Source organism: Pogona vitticeps, chromosome 1 (assembly GCF_051106095.1).
Source record: "Pogona vitticeps strain Pit_001003342236 chromosome 1, PviZW2.1, whole genome shotgun sequence".
NCBI classification, from domain to species: domain Eukaryota; kingdom Metazoa; phylum Chordata; class Lepidosauria; order Squamata; family Agamidae; genus Pogona; species Pogona vitticeps.
In genome coordinates this window covers 283,403,488-283,417,754 of record NC_135783.1, presented here as the reverse complement: position 1 = coordinate 283,417,754, position 14,267 = coordinate 283,403,488, and positions in this window count along the sequence as shown.

Genomic DNA, 14,267 nt, shown 5'->3' with positions numbered 1-14,267 from the left:
AAGCATGATCAGCAATAAAAATAATTGTTGATGATAGTTGTTCTTCTTAGACAAAACTTCCCAAAAAGATACAGCTCCTGTTCTCATTATCCCTAGACAACACAGTCAAAGGCTAAGGAGGGTAGAAGTTGTGTTGTGACAACATCTGCTGAACCACAAACTGATCATCCCTGGAGTTCAGGATCTGTATCCTAAAACAGTCCAAGACAGAAGTGTAAAAATATATATAGATTCAAGCAAGATCCTTATATATGCCTAATTATCTCTTTGGGGTCCACCACGATGCACACTTTACATTTTTTAAATTACTTCAAATTCTGTCCAGTTGCAGATCATTGTTGTTCAGTCTGCACAAAGCAAAGTGAGGATCCACCATTAGTTAGTGTGAGGCAGTCAGCAGACCCAGTTGCAGGAAATGGCAATGGAATATTGGAGGTCAGGCCTGTCCACCCCATGCATAATGCCTCCAAGGCCCCTGAATTAGCCTGTTGCATCCAGCTGCAACGGAAGACACAGGCCCACTATCAGGACAAAAGTCTACTTTTGGCCTAGCTGTCTTGTATAATACAACTGCAGAACCGGGACTCAAACGCCTAACCTCTAGCTCCATAGCCAGATGCCTAAACCACCGAGCTATTGAGCAGTTCTTCTGTACCTACAGTGGGAAAGAAAATCTTGTCCTTTGCCTTAAGCAGCTGCCTTGCATTTGGGGAGGAATCTGCTTGATGCCTATGATGAAGAGTTGTCATTCTCCAGAGCTGTAAATCAACTGCTTTCAGATAATCTGATGCCTTTTATAGAAAATCCACATGGCACCTACTACAATTAACCATGTAATAATAACAAATTAAATAGTGGACATGTGCTTCTCCTTCACAGTGCAGAAAACTTACCATCTGGGGCAGCTGTCTAATGGTATGCCAGGCCCTGAAGCTTGTTGTGCTAGAGTTAAGTTTGCTGTTTTTAAGCTATGTTTACGAGAAAGCAAAAAGCAACGAGACAGCGGAATGAATTGAGATATGGTTCCCACCAGTTCACTAGCTCTATTTGCAGTCACATTAATTTACATGTCCATCTGCTTATTTCAAACATGAATCAGAAAGAGCAATGCTGTTTAATTTCCGTTAATCACATGGAGCTTTCCTTTGGGTGAAAGATGAGAGCGGAGTGTCCCATGGGTGGGTAGAATGGTGACACCTAGTGGTAAAGGGTGAGCTAAGGAAATAGGCAAGGTGGACACAGAAAAGACAAATGGTTTCAAAGGTAGACGATGATGCAGGTATTCAACATATGGTCTTTCTTTCACATCTATTGGTTCTTTATGTAGCATTACTCTTGTTCTTCATTTTGTTGCATTAATCTTTATGTTTGTTTCTAATATGAACATAGTTTCAGATGTATAAATAGCAGGTAATTATGAAGCTGGAATTATCGTTGGTTATTGTTGTTGTTATTAAAATATTTGACAGCTAGTCCTTCTTTACCACATAGACACAGAGTGATACACATAATTCTATTTTCTCCATTTTACCTTCCAAACAACCAATGAGGGAGGTTAGGCTGAGAAATAACAGTTAGTACAAGGGCTTCCAATCAGCTTTGAAGCTAGAGAAAGTGCTACATATCTTCATACCATTGCACCCAAAGAACCAGTAGAGTCTGGTGGCTCCAACATCAATAGCACTATCAATGTGCTTCAGGTTTCAATCTGAACACTATGAGAACTATCCAAGATGCTGAATTTGAGGCTCAAACAGGTTCAGCACCATAGATAGCTCCTATAAAGCTGAGACTAAAACCGAGGGGGGCTTCACTGCCCCACAGACATTGGAGCCATCAGCTTCCGCTGTCAAGAACTTATTTCCACTCTTCACCTGTATCTGTAGTTCCTGAGCATGGCTCCCCACAAGCTTTTTGACTCCAGCTCCCAAAATCTTTGGCCAGACGTTGTGGCTTTCCATATACATGTGTTTACCTTGTTGTCATACTAAAGCAGACTCATATGGCTAGCTCTTTGAAAACTAACAATTACCGGCAAGGGTAGCCACGTGTGGCTGCCCAAATGTTTTGGATTGCAATCTGCCTCAGCCAATATTGCCAGGAGTAAGGAATTATGGGAGATATATTTTACAACATCTGTAAGGCCACACATGCCCAAGTTGCTTCTGAAGTCACAGGCATCATCTGAGTAGCCCATAGTAGTTAAGGCTATTTTTTTAATGAGCACTTTTATGATATTAACCAGTGAGTGAAGTAGAACCACATCACCCACTTCAACCACCAATGCATTACAATATAGTTTAAGAGGGCTGTTGTTTCTTTTTACTGATGTGCTTTTAATTGTGTTTTTAAACTTGTTTTAAATGTCTTAGTTAAATCAATTCAAATCAAATTAACATTTTAATTAAAAATTTGTTTGAATATTGCTGTTAGCTACATTGAATGTTGGTTTGAAAAGAAAGGCAAGGCACAGAAATAAATAATATGTTTCAAAATGCTTGATCCCAATATGCACACATTCGGGGCAACCTTGAAAACAGGAGTGAACACAAGACCCATAACGGGGACATGAACTCTCCATGTGAATGGGAGCCTCAGTCACCAAAGATTCTGAGCAGGTGTACAGTCTCCATACAGAGGACATGTACAAAACAAGAAACAAGGCCAGCCAAAGTGGTGTGGCTCTCTTGTAGTATAAGACATATGCATATGTAGAGGACAATCATTTGAACACTCATTATATCCCACTAGAATAATAATTTGATCTTAAGAACCAAAAAGGATTTTTACCCCAAGCAAAGCATCAAGCGTATTGCTTTCCTTATCCGCACTGTTGCCTTTGTCTTTGTTATTTCTTTTTCTCATTAGAAAAGATTTCAAAACACTGCCTGAGATTTACTTTTAATCTCTAGTCAATTTTTACCTCTCTTATTCTCAGACTCAGCTCAGTTCCCTAATGTACCTAATTTCAGTGAGTGTAATGAAGTCTGCTCCAAGCAGAGGAGAAACCTCTTTTCATTTGCTTGATATGACACTGGAATATTTCCCTTGATTGGAGACTACTACACCAATTTTCTCCAACTCAAGCTCAATTCAATATTTAATCAAGCTAACAGTGTCTCACACTTCTAAAAAGAATCACAATATTTTCAGTTTTTAATATTAGTTAAAATTTCTGTAAGACTTTGGAGATTTGTATTTGCGATGGCTTTCACGGCCAGGATCTAACTGTTGTTGTGAGTTTTTCGGGCTCTTTGGCCATGTTCTGAAGGCTGTTCTTCCTAACGTTTCGCCAGTCTCTGTGGCTGGCATCTTCAGAAGACAGCACCCTGTGCTCTCAGACTGCTGTCCTCTGAAGATGCCGGCCACAGAGACTGGCAAAATGTTGGGAAGAGCAGCCTTCAGAACACGGCCAAAGAGCCCAAAAAACCCACAACATCCACTTTGGAGATTTGGTTAAGCAAGGTTAAAAGTACATCAAAAATGTAAGTAAAACAACTGTATTTTAAGAAACCCAGACTCTATGTTACTGAGTGGTGAATTCATTAAATACAAACTGTAAAAACTGAAACTCTCTCTCTCTCTCTCTCTCTCTCACACACACACACACACACACTGATACCTTCAGGTATTAAATACAGAGGTGGTTCCAAACCCCATGTGTTTAATGAAAACTAAGCCACATGTTCAGTTCTGGCATGAAAGAGGTACTCAGGGGTACATGTATAGAGTTTTCCCATTTATCTGGGAATCCTAGTTGTCTGTTTTCTCCCATTAATAATACCATTCTTTCCAAAGTGGTGGCCAAACAAAACAGACAGATCAGATTATAAAAATCCTAGTTCTACTATAATACTTCCTTCCCATACTGCAATTGGTGTCAATTAACTCTGTGGGAAATGTGGAGGGGACAGCCGAGATTCTGAAGTCTTCCTCACCTGGTATTTTTTTCTCCTAAAATTCTTTCCTCAGAGCTATTGTTGATACACAATGGCAGGCAGTACAATTGTTCGGAAGCAGAAAGCTCAGCTGATCATTATCTTCCCCTCATTCTCCATGTTTGGCACATCTTCACATGAGTTTATGTGGAGAATGTTCTTACTACTTTTTTGTGCTCAAAGAATGTGAGTTGATTGCCTGAATATCTGACTTTGCAGCATGACTTAGCTATGTTTCCAGGTAGTTGGGAATGCTGGTTTTGAAGACCTTAAGAGTATTTTTGACCTTCTGCTGTCAAACAAGAACATTGCAACAATGTCTACAAGTACAACCTGCTTTTTTTCTAAATCTTAGAATAGTTTTTGCTAAACATCTGCTGGTTCATGATACTACTGGCATTTTACAGCATTGCTGAAGTCCATTGGAGAACAGAGTCGTATTACAAAGAGTCTTGTCATTCCTAGAAACTCTCCTAGTTTTAACATAGCACAGCAAACTGACAAAGGAGTCTTTCCAAGTGCTTCTGTATGTCACTATCTTTGGCTGTCAAACTGAGATTACAAATTGGGGAAATGGTTCCATATGCACATGAAAATGGATTGTCTTTGTGCAATGCCACTGAAGCCACCTGTCTGGTGAACTGTCAGAAACCCTGAACAACATTTATGGGTAAATTACCCTCATATTTTTGAAAAATTTCTCCCCTAACATCTTCATGCCCATCCATGAGAAGGCAAAATGACTTTATATTTTATGGATGCAAAAAGTTAAAGAAAAATGTCACTGCTTTTCTTCAAAATCACCCTCAACATTTAGTAGTTTTTCCTTTCCTTCTTTAAAGATGCCCTAGTTGTTTTGAAGCTGTTGCATGGATCAAATCAATGAGAACATCCTCATATGGAACATTAAGCTCTTAATTAACCGTTAGCTGTTCTGCCTTTGATTTTCATCATGTGTAAAAACAGATCATTGATATGAAGCTGGGTGAGTGAACATGTTGATACATCCATTTTTTTTTTATCCACAGCAAGTTCATGCCAGTTACAGGGACAGATTAACTTGGAATAAAATGCCTGTTAATAAGAGAATCCACTTCCTTGTCAGAATGCTTAGAACTGCAGCTTTGCATTGTCTAATAATTCATGATATTGGATCCACAGATCCAAAACTCGAAGACTCGCTCTTTGAAATAATTTGTTCCAGTTTTTCTTTGTAGTACTTTTAAAGTAATTAATTGCAATGTTTAAAAAGCAGTTCCTTATTCACTGTGGTTCTTGCTTTTTTCATTACTTTGAGGGGGAGATCTCAACTCAGAAATTCCTATCAAAATGCCCTTTAAATGTCCTTTTCAAGCAGTAATGAGTTGTCAGCTAGTCACCAACTACAGTTGTCAGAAAAGTAACTTTGTCCCCATTTATTATCTTCCTTTGGAAATATAACTTTTTGATTTCTTTGATACCAAAACGGGGCGGGGGAGGGAATTTGTTACCAGTAGCTGGTTTCAAGCTTTATATGTTCCTAGATTTAAATGTTTGACTGACTTCCCGGCACATGCATGTACGTACATCCTACTAAACCCTGGAGATCTTGGGGGTTTCATTTGAAAACCAGACCAAAGCAAATGCTGCTTATATACCGTCCCATAGCACTTCATGCACTCTCTGGGCAGTTTACAAGTTAATTACACAGGCTACACATTGCCCCCCGCCCCCGCGAGCTGGGTACTCATTTTACCAACCTCGGAAGGATAGAAGGCTGAGTCAACCTGGAGCTGGCTAAGTGGGATTGAACCCTGGGTTGTGCGCACAGTTTTAGCTTCAGAACAGCAGTTTAACCACTGTGCCACGAGGCTCAGTGAAAACCAGGCATATTACGGTTGGTCCTAAACTGAGAAAGCCTATTTGGAAGCCAGGCCATTAACTTTTAGAGTCTTCTTCATGATGATATAAAATGGATTATATCCCAACTGCACAGAAATAAAAGGTTTCAAACCTTGCCAACCTCTGGCATCTGGGAGTTTTCACTGAATGGTACATCTGCCCTTAGTATTGTCAGGTTTTATTGTCAGCATTTGAAGCAAGAAAGACCTAGTCCTTTCCTTTAATCTCTCACTTCATTCTAGAACAACAAAGAGGAATAGCTAGACAGAGAGAAAGATGCATGTGAACCCATCAGTTTGTCCTAATATGGGTCTAATACAGGACTTGGGTCTGGTATATGTTTTACAGAAGCTGATTTTCAGCATCTGCTCTGTACATGAGAATAGTTACTTATCTGTTTACTATGCCAAGACTGGGATAGCCTGTGGTCCAAAATTGGTCAGCAACATACCACAGGCTTACCATTCCTTAATGATCAACTGAAGAGGCAACAATAATACCTACTGTGCCTCCTGAAGAAGAGCCAGCCTATGTTGCCTTGGGGAAGCTGCACAGTCCGAGGGTGGCCCCAGAAGAAGGGAATGGCAAACCCCTTCTGAGTATTCTCTATCTGAGAAACCCTGCAAAGGGTCACCGTAAGTCAGAAATACGTACCGTTTGAAATGACAACAAGCAAATATGAGCTAGGAATTTCTGCAGAGAAAATTGAGGTTGGGATAAACGGTGGAAAAAGAATAAGGGAAGTGCTGGGGGAGGAGAGAGAAAGGAGTCTCTGCTAGCAACTGTAATCAATAAGAAGCCTCCCGGCAAATTACCCAACTCCAATCAATAAATCCAAATTACAGTAACAAGTCCATCATACCAATGCTAAATGCAGAAGTCTTGTTCTCCTGACTGCAAGGAAAGTAAAATCAATAGGCATTCAAACCATGCTGTTAACTAGCCTTATTTGTATGACTCTTCAATTTGGAAATGTTTGTGGCTTATTTAGTAAGAATAAGCACCACTGATGGCTTTGGGAAAACATTGGAAATAATATTAGTCGCGCATTATGAGGTGTGTAAGCTGATGGCAACAAATGTCTGACTGCAGAAACAACCTTGTTTGATGAAATGATGTCCTTCAAGCATTAGTAGCAAAAATTGCAATTATGCTGAGCACAATTATACAGCCATGGCCAGATCAACCATTAAATAAATGGAGCAACTATTCCCCAAACACTTTGAAAAGGGTTGGCTAAAACAAAGAAAGTAAAGCAGAGGAGCAATACATGGCCTTGCAAGTACTAGACTGCAACTCCCACCATCCTTCATTATTTGTTACACCGATTAGGATTCACTGGATTTGCAGTTCAACAACATCTGGAGCATGTTCTCCACATCTGAAATAGAGCATCCACCACCTTGGTAAATAATTACAATGATAATTTCATACAACACACCTTTGTCCTGTCCAATTAACTCCATTTCCTTTTTGAAACAAATACAGTAAATTGCTCTATATAGCAAGCCATATCTATTGGCCCTCCGAGCCCCAACAGCCACTCCTAGGGTCAAAGCAGAACACTTGTGTTTTGCTTTGTTTCCTTTCAGAACTCAATAACTGTTTGAATAGGGTTTGTCCTTCCTTCCTTCCAGACCATTACAGAATTTAAAATTATGGACGTATAATAAATGTAGGTAAAATTAAAAACCAATTAAAATGTTAAGAAAATGAGACTATTTTGGCCAAATGGTGTTATGTTAGCCATTTACTATATATTTTTTTCCACATGCGGTGGGGCAATAATTCCATGCATTTAAGTGCTGCATTGATTGAATTTCTCCACAGTCATACAACATTTGCCTTGTAATGAAGTAGCCCCATTTTACTCAGTTATTTTTTGATCTTCCTACTTTGCTTGGAAGTCTATTAAGTGACTTTCAAATGATCCAGTGAGAGTCTTGTCCTGGTGGGAGACACTTATCAGCATTCATCCATTCGGCAAGGTGTGTTGTTTTTATTCTCTATAGGGTTAGCCTAGCCTCTTCTGATGTAATATTTAGAGCATGAGATGTGTGCAGAAAACCTTTCCTCAATTTTAGCCATCATCTAAGGACTTGGTGTCCACAAAGTGGATGGATTTGGTGCAGACATATTTTGTTCATTACTTTCTAGCAGCTCTTGACATACTTCTGGAGGAGCAATGTAGCCAAATAATAGGTTTCAGGCAGCCAGTAATAATCCTGTATGGTTCATTAAGAACTACATTCACTTGTTTGGCATGTGCTGATTATACCATAAGGCACTAGCTTATTCTGGATTAGCACAGGGACAAAGCTGTTCTTGTTGTTTGTGGCTGTGACCCCCCCCCCCCAGTCTGCTCCAGCCAGTTTCCTAAGCATGTTACTTCTGATGGCAACTTTCTGTTTGGTATTTAGACAATATTTAGGGGTTTGTTTGTTTGGTAGGTAGGTATGGGGTTGATCCAAGGTGATGCTCAAATACTTTGGGGTATGGCAAAGTTCCAAAATCGTGCCTTCTCAGTGAACCCAGAGTTTCACAGACCTGTGCTTTTAAAGGGTTTGGTTTCAGTTGGCTGTTTTTATAACATAAGGAAAGATCTTCTCATACAGAGGTTAGCTGGTGCTTGATATGTGTCATGGTCTCTATTAGATTTCTGGAAAAAGTAATTCTGAATCTTGGTGGCAGAGCTACAGATTGAAATATGCCACACAGGCGGATATTAAATCTGTACAATTCTGCTCTGTCTGACACTATCAAGTAATGTAGTTCACATTTCAAGGTTATTCCTGGACAGAGAACAAGGCAGAGTCAGGAAATCGCCTACCAGTTCAAGCTCAACAAATCAATACAGTGGATGTTCAAGCTACAGTAAGCTGAACTCTGCTCAAGCTCTTTTGATTTGGGAGTCAAGAAGCTTGCAGATCTGCAAATCAATCTTAACTGCATGACAAATGGGTATGTACAAAAAGGTTTGCTTCCTCTGTCTCCGAAAACTATCTAAACCATCTGAACATTTAAAGTCTCTTTAATGTTTTCAAGGAATTCACACAAAGTGTCCCTCTTCTCCGCTGATCAATCTTAATTAATTTCAAGAGGCCACAGATGGTAATAGGATACTTTCAAACAGCTCTCTAGGAAATCCCCTTTACACTATTCACTTGAAAAAAAAAGTAGTGGAGAAATTCTATTCCCACCCCTGTGTGTTGAATGTAAAATAATTCTTCTGAAAACAGATGCCCAACTCCTTAGGTGAGACCCTGTTTCTAATGCAACACAAGCAGTATTTGCCTGTTTGCCAGGCAGCATTATTTGATTTGTTTCAGGAGGAGGTGCAAACAAACTAGAATTTTCAGGTTTTAAAAGATACATACACATATATACAAAATATATAGAATACTTAGGAATATGCAATATGTAAGATAGTGTGTGCATGATAAATAAGGCAGAGATAGATGGGTTTGATCATAAAAATAAGACATAAAAATGTATTGTATATGGAGAATTTTCTCCTGTTGTAGATATTCAATTCTTTTTAAAAAAACCTCCAATTTATGAATGTGGGATATTGTGCTTCTGTAGGGACGTGGTGGCGCTGCGGGCTAAACCGCAGAAGCCTGTGCTGCAGGGTCAAAAGACCAGCAGTCATAAGATTGAATCCACGCGATGAAGTGAGCTCCCGTCGCTTTGTCCCAGCTCCTCACCAACCTAGCAGTTCGAAAGCATGTAAATGTGAGTAGATAAATAGGTACCACCTCGGTGGGAAGGTAAAATGGCATTCCCTAGTCAGGCTGGCCACGTGACAATGGAAAACTGTCTTCGGACAGGTGCTGGCTCTATGGCTTGAACAGCAGGATGAGCGCCGCCCCCTAAAGTCGGACACGACTGGACTGAAAATGTCAAGGGGAACCTTTACTTTTACCTCTACCCATAATTCAAAATGCCAGGAAATGGCCCTATATTGCTGCACAATATTGTGCCCCTGTAACCAGCAGGAAAAAAGATGTCAAGTTTTAGATTGCAAAGGGCAGCCTGAATGCTGTCAACACCAATGGCAGCAGTCAAGATAGTCTACAACAGTGGTCCCCAACCTTGGGCCTCCAGATGTTCTTGGACTTGAGCTCCCAGAAATCCTGGTCAGCAGAGGTGGTGGTGAAGGCATCTGGGAGTTGTAGTCCAAGAACATCTGGGGGCCCAAGGTGGGGGACCACTGGTCTACAGGATACCCTCTTGCGGATACCATTCATAAAAGATAGCATTCATAAAATAACACTACACAAGGGAAATCTCAGAAGCTGACTAAACCAGAAGCTGACTTTTCATTAATCAACCACTTTTCTCCCAAACACAAAGCTATTATCAGGGCTTTTTTTCAACAGGTGTGAATTTATCTGACATGTTTTGATTCTGCAGGAAAAAAGGTTGCTTGTGTCTGCAGGGACAGGAGGGCGGGAACAGTTTTACTTCTAAAAACAGATGACTCAAAAACCCTTTGCCAAACACCCTCATATTTGACACAGAACAATATCAGGCTGCCTGCTATATGTGTGCCAAATTTGATGTCAATCCAAAGTCTACTTTCAAAGTTATATTTGTTTGATTGTTTTTACAACTGTAGAATGTTGATTCACTCTGCTCCACAATTTCTATTGCTGCTCTCCTATGCAGCAGTAATTAAGACCTGGAGCAGCAGATTTTTAACTGTCAGCCTTAGGATACTCTTTGCAAATTGACTCTTTACCCAACTATACAGGAAACAATTCTGTCAAATCATCTAGAAAAGGAGTTTGGGTTGATTCACATAGTTGCAACCCCTTTTTGAACAAGGTACCACTCCATTTGGGTGCATATCATATTTTTCGATGCATAAGACACCCCCATGTATAAGACACTCCCACTTTTCTAACCCAAAATTTCTTTCTTTGAGGAAGGCAGGTATCAAAGCACTTTGATTCCACTTTCCCCCTCCACTTTCTTTGCAAAAAGCTGCTTTTCCCCTACACCTCCTTTGCAAAAAGTGGAGGGGAAAGCAGGGATTGAAGTGCTTTGATCCCTCACCCTCCACTACCATGTATAAAACAACCCTCAATTTTTCCTCTAATTATTTTAGGGAAAAGTGTCGTTTTATACACAGAAAAATACAGTACTTTTAACCTGATGACAGGTTTTAAGTTTGTCTGAGAAGTTGAGAGCGGTGCTGTCGTGAGACTAGACTCTATTAGAAGTTGGGACTCCTAGCAGGGAAACCCAAGCAGAGTGGTAAAAGCAAAGAAACCAGAATAAGATGCATAAGAAAAAGACCCTCTTTTAAATTACACTCATATCAGAAGAAGAGAACGGTTGATGTCAGTGGTGATGCAGTAGAGGAAGTCCTGGAGGACAGCTACTGGGTAACAGCAGTAGTAGAAGATGACTGTAGTGGAGGATCTTTCACTGACAACAGCAATGACACTCAAGCTAACTCCTACTGTGCAGAAGGAAGCAATGATCAACCATTCCTGAATATGTATTATCTTGAAAACCACATGAGACAATCCAGAGTGAAACAAGGGGTTGTGCTAGAGGTTGAGATGCCAAAGTCAAAAAAGTAAGCAGTAAACAACTAGAGTAAAATTAAAAAGGACATCTAGTGGCTGATGTGCACAGAGGTAAAAGGGAAGTCCAATGCTGCACAACACATATAACTGGAAAGTGGAATGTGAGAAGTAAGAATCAAGGGAAGCTGGAACCAATAAAGCAAGAAATGGATAATTTAAACAGGACAGTGCTTGTTCGCAGCAAACCAAAGTGGACTAAAGGAGGACATTTAAATCAGAGAAATACAAGGCATTTTACTCTGGCAATGGCAAAATCAAAAGACACGGCATGTCTCTAATATCTAGGCAAGATGTAGCAAAAAGTAGTTTGGGGGCTAGAATACAAAATCTAATTGAATAATATCTATCAGATGTCTCAGAAAACCTACCAACATAACCATAATTCAAGTCTATGATAGAACTAATGATGCTGAAGAAGAAAGCTTTTAAGCAAGTGTACTGAAAGAATTGGTCACACATCAAAACAAGACATATTGATAATGATAGGTGACTGAAATGTAAAATTAGGTACAACCGAACATTGGAAAATCTTGCCTCGGTCTCAGCAATGAAGCAGGAGAATGACTCATGTAATACTGTTCCACTAATAAACTGTTTATTTAAAATATGTACCTCGAATAACCAAACAGATAGTTGTACACATGGACAACACCAGAGAGCAAATATGCAAATGAAATAAACTACATGTGTGTGTGTTTAGTCGTTTAGTCGTGTCCGACTCTTCGTGACCCCATGGACCAGAGCACGCCAGGCCCTCCTGTCTTCTACTGCCTCCCGGAGTTGTGTCAGGTTCATGTTGGTTGCTTCGCAGACACTGTCCAGCCATCTCATCCTCGGTCGTCCCCTTCTCCTCTTGCCATCACACCTTCCTAACATCAAGGTTTTTTCCAAGGACTCTTTTCTTCTCATGAGATGGCCAAAGTACTGGAGCCTCAGCTTCAGGATCTGTCCTTCAAGTGAACATTCAGGGTTGATTTCCTTTAGAATTGATAGGTTTGTTCTCCTTGCAGTCCAGGGGATTCTCAAGAGCCTCCTCCAGCACCATAATTCAAAGGCATCAATTCTTCGACGGTCAGCTTTCTTTATGGTCCAGCTCTCACTTCCATAGATCATGACAGGAAAAACCATAGCTTTGACTATTCGGACTTTTGTTGGCAAGGTGATGTCTCTGCTTTTCAAGATGCTGTCAAGATTTGTCATCGCTTTCCTCCCAAGAAGAAGGCGCCTTTTAATTTCAGGCCTGCTGTCTCCATCTGCAGTGATCATGGAGCCCAGGAAGATAAAATTTGACACTGCCTCCATATCTTCCCCTTCTATTTCCCAGGAGGTGGTGGGACCAGTGGCCATGATCTTAGTTTTTTTTATGTTGAGTTTCAGACCGTTTTTTGCACTCTCCTCTTTCACTCTCATTACAAGGTTCCTTAATTCCTCCTCACTTTCTGCCATCAGAGTGGTATCATCTGCATATCGGAGGTTGTTGATATTTCTTCCGGCAATCTTAATTCCGGCTTGGGTTTCTTCCAGTCCAGCCTTCCGCATGATGTATTCTGCGTATAAGTTGAATAAGCTCGGGGACAATATACAGCCTTGCCGTACTCCTTTCCCAATTTTGAACCACTCAGTTGTTCCATGACCAGTTCTAACTGTTGCTTCCTGTCCCACATATAGGTTTCTCAGGAGACAGATAAAGTGGTCAGGCACTCCCATTTCTTTAAGAACTTGCCATAGTTTGCTATGGTCCACACAGTCAAAGGCTTTCGCATAGTCAATGAAGCAGAAGTAGATATTTTTCTGGAACTCTCTGGCTTTCTCCATAATCCAGCGCAAGTTAGCAATTTGGTCTCGAGTTCCTCTGCCTCTTCGGAATCCAGCTTGTACTTCTGGGAGTTCTCGGTCCACATACTGCTGAAGCCTACCTTGTAGGATTTTGAGCATAACCTTGCTAGCGTGTGAAATGAGTGCAATTGTACGGTAGTTGGAGCATTCTTTGGCACTGCCTTTCTTGGGGATTGGGATGTAGACTGATCTTTTCCAATCCTCTGGCCACTGTTGAGTTTTCCAAACTTGCTGGCATATTGAATGTAGCACCTTAACAGCATCATCTTTCAGGATTTTAAATAGTTCAACTGGAATGCCATCACCTCCACTGGCCTTGTTGTTAGCCATGCTTTCTAAGGCCCACTTGACTTCGCTCTCCAGGATGTCTGGCTCAAGGTCAGCAACTACATTGTCTGGGTTGTCCGGGATATCCAAATCTTTCTGATATAATTCCTCTGTGTATTCTTGCCACCTCTTCTTGACGTCTTCTGCTTCTGTTAGGTCCCTCCCATTTTTGTCTTTTATCATGTTCATCTTTGCGCAAAATGTTCCTCTAATATGTCCAATTTTCCTGAACAGATCTCTGGTCTTTCCTTTTCTGTTATCTTCCTCTATTTCTTTGCATTGTTCATTTAAGAAGGCCCTCTTGTCTCTCCTTGCTATTCTTTGGAAGTCTGCATTCAAGTTTCTGTAACTTTCCCTATCTCCCTTGCATTTTGCTTCCCTTCTCCTCTCTGCTATTTCTAAGGCCTCGTTGGACAGCCACTTTGCTTTCTTGCATTTCCTTTTCTTTGGGATGGTTTTCGTTGCTACATAATTGGAAGTAATAACCTCATCCTGGCTGGCAAAAAATCAGATGCAGAATATGACCAGCCACATATGTAGGCCCATGGCTGTCACTTAATCCCTGTCTGCTCCTTAGGGTGGTGGGGAAGACTCAGAACTAATGTTGAAATTCGTTTGGGAATATTACACCACCTGAAGCAGGAAGTTGGGCAGTGCTGTGAGCAGTACATTAATAGAATCCCAG